The sequence below is a fragment of the Chelonia mydas genome, chromosome 4, assembly GCF_015237465.2.
Source record: "Chelonia mydas isolate rCheMyd1 chromosome 4, rCheMyd1.pri.v2, whole genome shotgun sequence".
Classification (NCBI taxonomy): domain Eukaryota; kingdom Metazoa; phylum Chordata; order Testudines; family Cheloniidae; genus Chelonia; species Chelonia mydas.
Window position 1 is genome coordinate 43,996,089 of NC_057852.1, and position 9,547 is coordinate 44,005,635.

Genomic DNA, 9,547 nt, shown 5'->3' on the forward strand with positions numbered 1-9,547 from the left:
AGGATCAGATGCTATTGGGCTATAGGTCACAATGTAGCCAATGGTTATTTTTAACTCTAAGCTGTACCACAGCCCATTCATATTTTCAAATAATTTTAATTGGTGTTTGAAAGTAATCAGCAGAAACATTACTGTACCTCCATTATTACCAGGTACCCAGTGTAGTTATCAGCCTATTTTTACCTTTTTAAAATAAAAGTATCCCATATTTAATAAACATTCTAAAGAGCTTGCAGTCCAGAACACTATATATATTACTGCCATTTAGGCCATGAGCTCTCTTTTAAAATTTTTAACCAGCACACTGAGACATCCCACCTGGGGAGAGAGCTTAGTTTTTAATGTTCTCCCTGCTTTTGAGCTTAGGTAAAGTTTAAGAAAGGTTACAACACTTGCTGTTATTTAAAAAAACCCTGTTCATACTGCTCTTCTGAAGAACTCCCATACCCACATGGTGCTGAAGCAACATGGGAATATTATAAAATGGCATGTTTTAAAAAAATCTTATTCACCATCCTCTCCTAGATTCAGACTCCTAAATTCAATCCATACCTGGGGTATGAATATGACAAAATATATATGGGAACAAAATAACCCTGCTCCATTGATATGTTGAAAAAAAGTTTCATCATACAAACTTTAAAAATTGCCATAAGGGAAAAGCCAAAAGGCCTGTCATGGATTGCTATTATGACCCAGATTTTCAACTGTTGTTAATAGGACCATGGCAGTTTACTCCAGTGTGGACATGGTCCTCCGTCTCCAGCTGCTCCAGTAAAAGATGACCTCCTCTCTCTTTCCCCTCACAATCTACTTCATTTAGCAGTGCTGAATCAGAGCGATTTGCATGAGTAAGTCCCCACCATGAGTCAGTGTTAGAAAATCAGGCCTTTGGTGATCATCTTATTCCAGTGGTTCTCAAACTAGGGGTGCTGCTTGTTCAGGGAAAGCCCCTGGTGGACTGGGCCAGTTTGTTTGCCTGCCGCGTCCACAGGTTCGGCCGATCGCGGCTCCCACGGGTCGTGGTTTGCCGCTCCAGACCAATGGGGGCTGCAGGAAGGGCGGCCGGTACATCCCTCGGCCCGCGCTGCTTCCCGCAGCCCCCATTGGCTTGGAATGGCAAACCGCGGCCAGTGGGAGCCGCGGTCGGCTGAACCTATGGACGCGATAGGTAAACAAACTGGCCCGGCCTGCCAGGGGCTTTCCCTGAACAAGCGGCGCCCCTAGTTTGAGAACCACTGTCTTATTCCATGTCGCATAAGGAATAATAGCCTTGTTTATTGTTTTTCTAGCAAGTGTCACATCAGGTGCAATTCTTATTGAAATAATAGTGCCATCACATTTCGAGATGTATCATTTTCCACTCCATTCATTTGAGGTTGAAATAATCTTCCTCACATGCCACTCAGACCATTTCACTTCTTTCCTCATAGCTCTCCTCTGGCCTTCTTAACAAGGTCAAGCTTGTTCTCGCTTTCAAAACTCTGTATAATTGTATACTTGCCTGTGTCTCTTCCCCTATTTCTTACTTTGCTCCAGCTCTGCCAGTGAATTCTACATGTCCTCTCTTTCCATCTACTCTCATCTTCTTGCCTTTTGCCATGCTGTTGCTGTCTCCTACTCCAGTAACTCTCTCCCTATATAGCCCAACTCCTTCTTTCCAATCCCTTCCTAAAAGTCACATCTTCCCCTAGCTCCACAAATACCAACTCACCAACCTGTTCTATTACAACCTTGTTCTGAGTATGCCAGTGCAATTTCTATTGTTCAGCTGCTTAGATGAGAAACTCATGGGCATGGAATGTGTCTTCTTCTACGTCTTGTGCAGTACTGCCTTTAACATAAGCTCTTAATGTTAAATAATATTCCGGCCTTGAAAAATTCTGCTTTCCCACTGTGAGTAATTCTTTTATACAGGCAAATAAAATACCATCAGGTTTGTAATTACCATCAGTCATGATGGCAAAGGATGGGTAACTGGAAATTTTCCTGAGCCGTATAACAATTTTCATGACAATTTTGCACAGCTGTAATAATTATAACAATACCTTTTCTTTCCTCCCCAACACTGTGTGGTAATTTGGAAAAAGCTAAACAGGGAGAGGAACTATAAGAAATATAGTCATATAATCTTCTCTTATCCCAGCCCCCTCTCACTCTTCCATGCCAACGCATGGAATTTTCCCAAGGAAGGACAGTGAAAGAAAACTAAAATAATTTTTCTATTTTTATTTCAAATGAGAATTTGGAGTTACAAGAAAGAGAGAATGAATCTGATTGGCTTGGAAATATCTTTCTCCCCATCCAGCTCAATCCTCCCCGTATAGAGCATGCATATGTGTGGGATGAGAGAGTGAAGCACTTTATAGGAACTCCAGTTCTCAGCAGAACAAGAGAGAGCAGTTTATTTATCTTCATCTACAAATCTCAGACACAAACTGCCTATCAAATAAACAAAAAAAAAGTGAATTTAAAACAAAACTACATTTAACTACAACAAAATTAAATGTAAGTTGAAGATTGCTTGAAAACACTGTTCAAACTTGAATGCTTTATACGCTGATATAAATGGGAAAGAGATTTTTTTTCTACCATACAATTAATCTGCTCAAAAGGAAGTTGGTAAACTCAGTGGAATATGTTCAAAACAGTCAACAGATAGAGGAATGTTGAAACTTGCACAGGAATTTTTTGTATTAGTTGGTTGTTGGTTTTATATATTTAGGATCAGATTTTTCAAAAGAGATCATCACCCAACAGCTCTGATTTAGGCACTTAAATGAAGTGCCACATTTTCAAAAGGGGTCAGGATTCAACATTTACCTTTGAGCATCTCTGAAAATCTGGCTACCAGTTATTGGTTCTGAGCACTGTTGAAAATCTCGTATTCAGCAACTATGCACTATTAACAGCTTTTAATAGAAGATGTGCTGGAAATTTCATTTGAAGTTGCAAGATGACTTTGATTATAACACTTGATTAGTTTTATACGATAACTTTTATTTACTTGATCATTTTTATGAAGAAGCTATTGTTTTTATAAAAAAAGAATACCTAAACTTGGAAACTTCAAACCTCACATATGGCTAGACCACCATGAGAAACAGCTGTTACGTGAATTTGAGTGAGAACTTTGTAATATTTTTTAACTTATAATTCATTACTAACATGGATTTCATGCATGCACAGAAAAAATATAAGTTAGAAGAGGCGAAATTATCTGAGGCTTTATAGAATTCTGCAAAAACTTTGTACTTTTATGTAAGTCCCAGTCCTGCTCCCACTGAAGTCAATATCACCATTCCTATTGACTTCAGAGGGAAAAAGGTCAGGCTGAAGTGGTGTACGTAGGTCATCTGTGTCTGTAAATTGTCTGAGATTAAAATACATAGAATTATTATTAACTTCTACTTGTGCTTTGAAAATCTCCTCCACATACATAGCTTAATAAATATAACCTACAAGTGAAAAGGGAATGAGTCAGTTTTTCCATGAGAATCATAACCTCTTTATTTTCTAAATATTTGTAGGTTTAAAGTTAAAGCCATATTAATTCACAATCTGGATTTTTGTACCTTTTATTGAAGGCTCGCCATGCAAATTATCCATTCCATTAGCAATTTTAGCTGTTTTCCAGTATTGCTATCTGAATTTGTTAAAAGTAAGTGAACACTACAAGAATTAGATACTTTTGGGAGCATATTTTTGCTCCCTAGACAAAAGGTTGTAATTAGATATTTCTTTTCAAAGGTTTAACTAACACATTTGAATCTCTAAAATACTCTTGTTCCCAATAATGTGTTCTTAATTATTCTTAATATTTAATTTTTCCTTTGTATTCCAGTCAGGTGTTGCTTTCTTTTTCCTTTGCAATCTAAAATACACATAGCCAAAAGCTTATATGTTGCTAGTTCCACTATGAAATGGAACAATACTTTTGAAATATAAATTTAAAAAAAGACATAAGTTAAACATATTTTTGTTTGGAAAGACTGGAATGGGTTCAAGGTTTAAGTGGCTATTTTGAATGGCACTATGCACATAAGACTGGTTATCACATTGACACCCTTGATCCATGATTAGTAACTCATGTATGACCGTATACTCTAACAAATATATAGAGTGTATCATGGACTCAACTGATTTAATTCCCAGAAAAATAAACTATTAGATCTTTGTTTTCATTTCTATGTTTTTCCCCCTTGTTCTTTTTTGTCCTGTATGATTGCCAAAAAGCCCATGCATATGGGAGGTAGACTCCCCTACTGCTTTACAGCAGGCTCCCTACTGCTATGGAAAGCAGTAATTAGCCAGAGAAACAATGGCCACATTATAACACAATTTTTTTTTCCAGTATAAAAGCTTAGTTAGAGTTGTTTGTTATATTCATTTCTTTCCCAAGATGCTTATTCACTCTTTGCAGAATATTTTAATTTTAAACAATTATTTAAAACACCTCAGAGACAATGTTTATTTGATAAATAGTAACTCTTTTTCTGCATTTTGGAATATGATTTAAAAATTCCACCTTGGAAAATAAACATGAAATTTAAAAGAACTCTATAGATTATAACCCAATTCAGTGTGATGTTTTGTTATGGGATGAATTTGCCCTTCCATCTAATGAACAAACTGAACCATTCAAACCATAAAACCCCTCAGCCTACCAACACTCTCTAAAATTCTTCTAACGTAAAGGATTGTAGTTTGCACTTAAATTCTAAATTCATGATGTTTAGTACCATGTTCTCATTCTTTTTCATCATTGTGCTCCCCAGAAGGAATTAGCACTAATACCACCTAATTTTATTTTACATCTGCTAATCCAGGTTTGATCAGCATGTTCAAAACATTAATGTTAAATTTAGACTTTCTTAAATTGATCAAAGCACTCATGAGGCCAGAGAGGCCTCAGAATTTTCTTCCCAGTCCTCAAACTTCAGGTGGAGCAAACTCAGTTGATTGTGATTACAATAAACTACTGACTTTATACGCATATCAGAGCTGTTTGAATTTTGGCAGTTTAACTTACCTCAGGTTTGTGCCAACATTTTCTTTAGTTTTAATCCACAAGAGTTAATACCCATAAATTTGGCTTTGAATTTCAGGACAAAGGGAACTCGGAATCTCAAAGTGAAACTTAAAGAAAACACCCTTTGCCAAAACTATGCAAAACTATTTCAATTCAAAGCATAAGTTAGCCCAGGTTTGCATAAAATGTATCAGACTTTTTGACAAACATGACCAAGTTTCAACTAAATCCCAACTCAGTTGTGTGTTTACATGGTTTCAGGTTTCATTGCAAACATTGTACATAGCTGTAATACTTAACTACATTGGAACCCAGTTGCATTCTTAATAGTGCTGGATGGAAAATACCAGTTGTTTTTTGTTGAAAATTTTGGGGAAAAAGTTTTTTTTTTCCTTCAGAATTTCCCATGGAATTTTTTCATTTTTTTTTAAAGCTTCCTCGCTCTGCATAAGTCTTTGCAGGATCAGGGCCCTAATCATGTTAATGCAATGCTGTGTAGCTTCATAGATCTTTTTCAATTTGAGAATGGCTCACACTCATTAGCAAATAAGTTTTCATTGCTTTGCTAATATTGTTCAAGTCTTTCTGCCCAGTCTTCTAAAGAGAATAAAAAATGTACTGAAGGGAAAGAAGTGCGTGTACCTACTGATGGCACTGATATTGCATGTGTCCAAGTACATCTTGCAATGAATGAATTCTACTAATTGAAGTACAAACCAGGGCTGAATACTTGGAAGAACAAGGTTTTTGCTGATGAATACTTGGATAAGAATACAAGAGTCAGTGCCATATAGTTGAGAACATGTGTCAGACTTTGCATGGCCGGGGTATAAGGTACTAGGAAGACTTTTACTTGCGTATTCCCACTTTACACAGTGCTAGAGATTTTCAGGCTAACTATGGAATTTCCTAGGTCTGATTGAAGAGAGATGCATGAAAAGGCAGGCAGACAGTAAGAGTTAGTATTTTATTTTTATTAGCTGCCATCCAGCAGTAGCTGTAAAACTGACTCTCATGTGTTGGAGGAGTTTATTTAAATTTATGTCCATGCCACACAAATAAAGTAACAAGTAGATCATTGGGCTTTCACAAATACAGGGCGAAATCTATCTTGTGTTGCAGTTTGTAATAAAAAGCAGTGCTGATGAACAGGCACACTCAGCCTGTGTTGACAATGGTAGCAAATAAAAACAGCACTTAAAGAGAAAAACATTTACATTCAGCAGTAACTCATTCTGCAAAGCTATTTTTGTGAAGCTATATCAACTTCATGATCCGTACACAAAAGTTGGGAAAATCAGGTTTTACTGGCACAAATTCATATATGGTTTGCAGTGTTGCTGTAGCCATGTCGGTCCCCAGATATTAGAGAGACAAGGTGGGTGAGGTAATATATTTTATTGGATCACCTTCTGTTGGTGAGAGAGACAAGCTTTTGAGCTACACAGAGCTTTTCTTCAGGTCTACAAGTTTATACAAACAACTCTGAGACAGAGAAGCATGCATTATTGTCTGATATCTAATACAAGAGGAGAGGTTAAAGAAATAGGCTGAAGGCAATGCTGTCTAAATCCATCTCTGGCAGTGGAACTTTAGTAGGAATGGGGGATTGGAATATCCTCTGTTCCGAAAGCACAGATTAAGAAGATGAACTGGAAGCAATAATATGCCTGGAGACCAGAATGTAGATGTATCAACCCTTTGAAATGCCAATTCTTACCTAAGAATTAAAATTAGAATAATACATGACATGCACATAGAATATGAGAGAATGAGTTATAGTATTTACAAAGGCCATTCAGCTTTTATCAGGAAGTGCAATACAATTAATTCTGCAAATCCATACTCATGTGAGTAGTCTGTAACAACAACTGTACCATTGAAGTCCATAGGACTAGTCTGAGTAGAGATTGTTCAAATAACTTTTGGCGCATGCCCTATTAGAAAGCAGCAGGCAAAAAAAAAAGCAAACAGGCAATTTTCCATCAAATGGTACAAACCACTCTTGAGGAAGTGTCACCCCACATCGCAGTATTTAGTGGTGTAAATAAGGGAAGAGAGAGCGGGGAGGATACATAGTTCTGGTTATTGGTTTGGGATACTCTGTGCTTGCAGACTTGCTGGGGCTGGGTGGGGTGACTCTGTTCTGGGCCAGAATTATCTACCAAAAAAAAGGCTTCAAGCACTAGGTATGCTAGTTAGTAGTTTGAAGTTACTTAGGTTGCTTCCATTATGGGCAAGCAATCTGTAAGGATACCCAGAGTCCCTCTCTGAGAGTGGAACCAATGGGAATGTACGGAGAGGGGGAGTTTATAAATAGGAGCAGGAACTTAGTGACTGGGGAATAAAAACCAGCAGGATCTGCTGTAAGGATTGTGTTACAGGGACTTTGCCAGTTTTGTTGGATTAGACTGTAGGCTCCCTCATCCCACTAGAAAAGAAGACAAATAGAATTGCTGCAGGCTGTACAAATTGAAGACTGTCATAGCGAGGGCTCAAGGGGAGTATAAAGAAGACCGTTTCCCAACTTTAAGGAGCTAGAAAGCCTGACAGAGGGTTTGGACATCATTCCATGCAGTGAGAAAGGTAAATCTTTCCAGACAGGAGCCCTAGGGGAGTGTATGTATGTGCACAAACATAATTATATTTTGCTTTTGAACTTGTGATAGTAACAAGTACTAAACCTTGAGCAAAATTCACTGAAAATATTGTCTTTAAAAAAGAGTTGTTACTAAAAATATTCACAGTTGTTTCAAGGATTAAATAAGGAGTAAACTTTGTGTTCTTATACACACCCACACCCTGAAAAGACTAAACTCTGGTCTGTGCCATAGTAGAGCAGTAAACTGAGGTCCAGGGAAGGGGAAAGAAACATTATACCTAACATTATCACAGTGCTTTTCCCATGCCCATTCCAGAATCATTTGAAAAGATTATCGAATATGGTAGAAGTTACTCCAAATCTTCTACAGCACTCAACATATGCATAAATTGGTTTGTAAAGATGAATTTGATCTGCAATTTTTTGTGTTGTGGAGTTTGGGAAAAAGCCTAAACATTTTTCTGTGATTTTTCAAAAGCAAACTTGGAATGTCAACATCTGCATAGTAGCGGGGGTAGCCATGTTAGTCTGTATCCACAAAAACAACAAGGAGTCCGGTGGCACCTTAAAGACTAACAGTTTTATTTGAGCATAAGCTTTCATGGGTAAAAACCTCACATCTGCATATTCCACTGCACTTGGAAAAATCTTACATAATTCCATTTCTCTGTTTACTCCATAAAACATGATTTTGTCCTGGAAAAACTGCTTTTAACTTAGTGACATTTCTAAAACTACACTAGGCAAAATACAATTACAATTTATAATGTCCACAAAATGGTGAAAAGAGACAAATCTTGGCCCTGCACTTGAAATGTGTTGGACACACATGAGGCTGGATACCTATGCCCACACAGAGACCCACTGAAGTTGAGTGAGGTCTCTTGGTGAACATGGTGTTGTCAGATTGGAGTTCAAGACCACTTCTTTTCTGCTGTGCTGTTTGTAGTTTCACTCAGGTGAAAAGTCAAGTTATCTATATGCACTTCTAAATTGGCAGATAGTCAGAAGGATCTATTCCTGCTGACTCTAACTACTTACTTCTGAGTAGTCAGAATGAAGGCAATTGAAAGAAGCATTGAACTCATTGGAAAATGTTTTACAGGTGAGGGGTGAAATCCTGCCTTCATTGAAATCAATGGCAAAACTCCCAGGGACTTTATTGGGGCCATGCATTTCCATCCCAGACCTTTAGTTTTCCATAAAATACCTCAGAGCTGCTCCTTTCAGAGAGTGTTTAAGAAGAAAAAAAAGATCTGTTTGACATTTTTAATATACATGCCACCATAGTATTTAGTTGCCTAGTTCTGGCTATTACATAACAGGCTGTGGAATCATTAGATTCCATGTACATTTTCAGTTTTGTACACATTGGGATATGCACCCTACTAAGCATGTGAAACTGGTAGCTCTGAGGCCTAGAAAAAAAGCCACACTATACCTTCATGCACTGTTCCCAAATTAGCAGAAAATTGTTTGTAATCTTCATTGTCAAGCCTGAAATTTTGAAGAGAAGCTGATTTGGAGTAATTGGGATGCAAACTTTTTTTTTAAATAGCGTCTGAAATAGTGAAAAACGCTTTTTGTTTTGTTTTTTTGTTATCTGAAAAGTGGCCAAGTAGAGTTTTTTGACATTTTCAAGAATAATTTGGTCTCTGGTCTCAAAACAACCAGGGGAAATTTCAGCTCAAAAATTATGTATTTTTTTCCTGAATGTTTGAAAACAGATTTAGCAGTGTTACACACAGAACAGTAATGTCTATGATTGTCAAAGGGAACTGGACCCACAACTCTTACTGATTTTCAATAGGATTTAAGCGTATAATAGAGCTGGGTAAAATTTTTGGATGATTTTTTTCACCAAAAATTGCACGTTGTGGCATCCAAAACAATTAGTGTCAACTTTTGCCAAA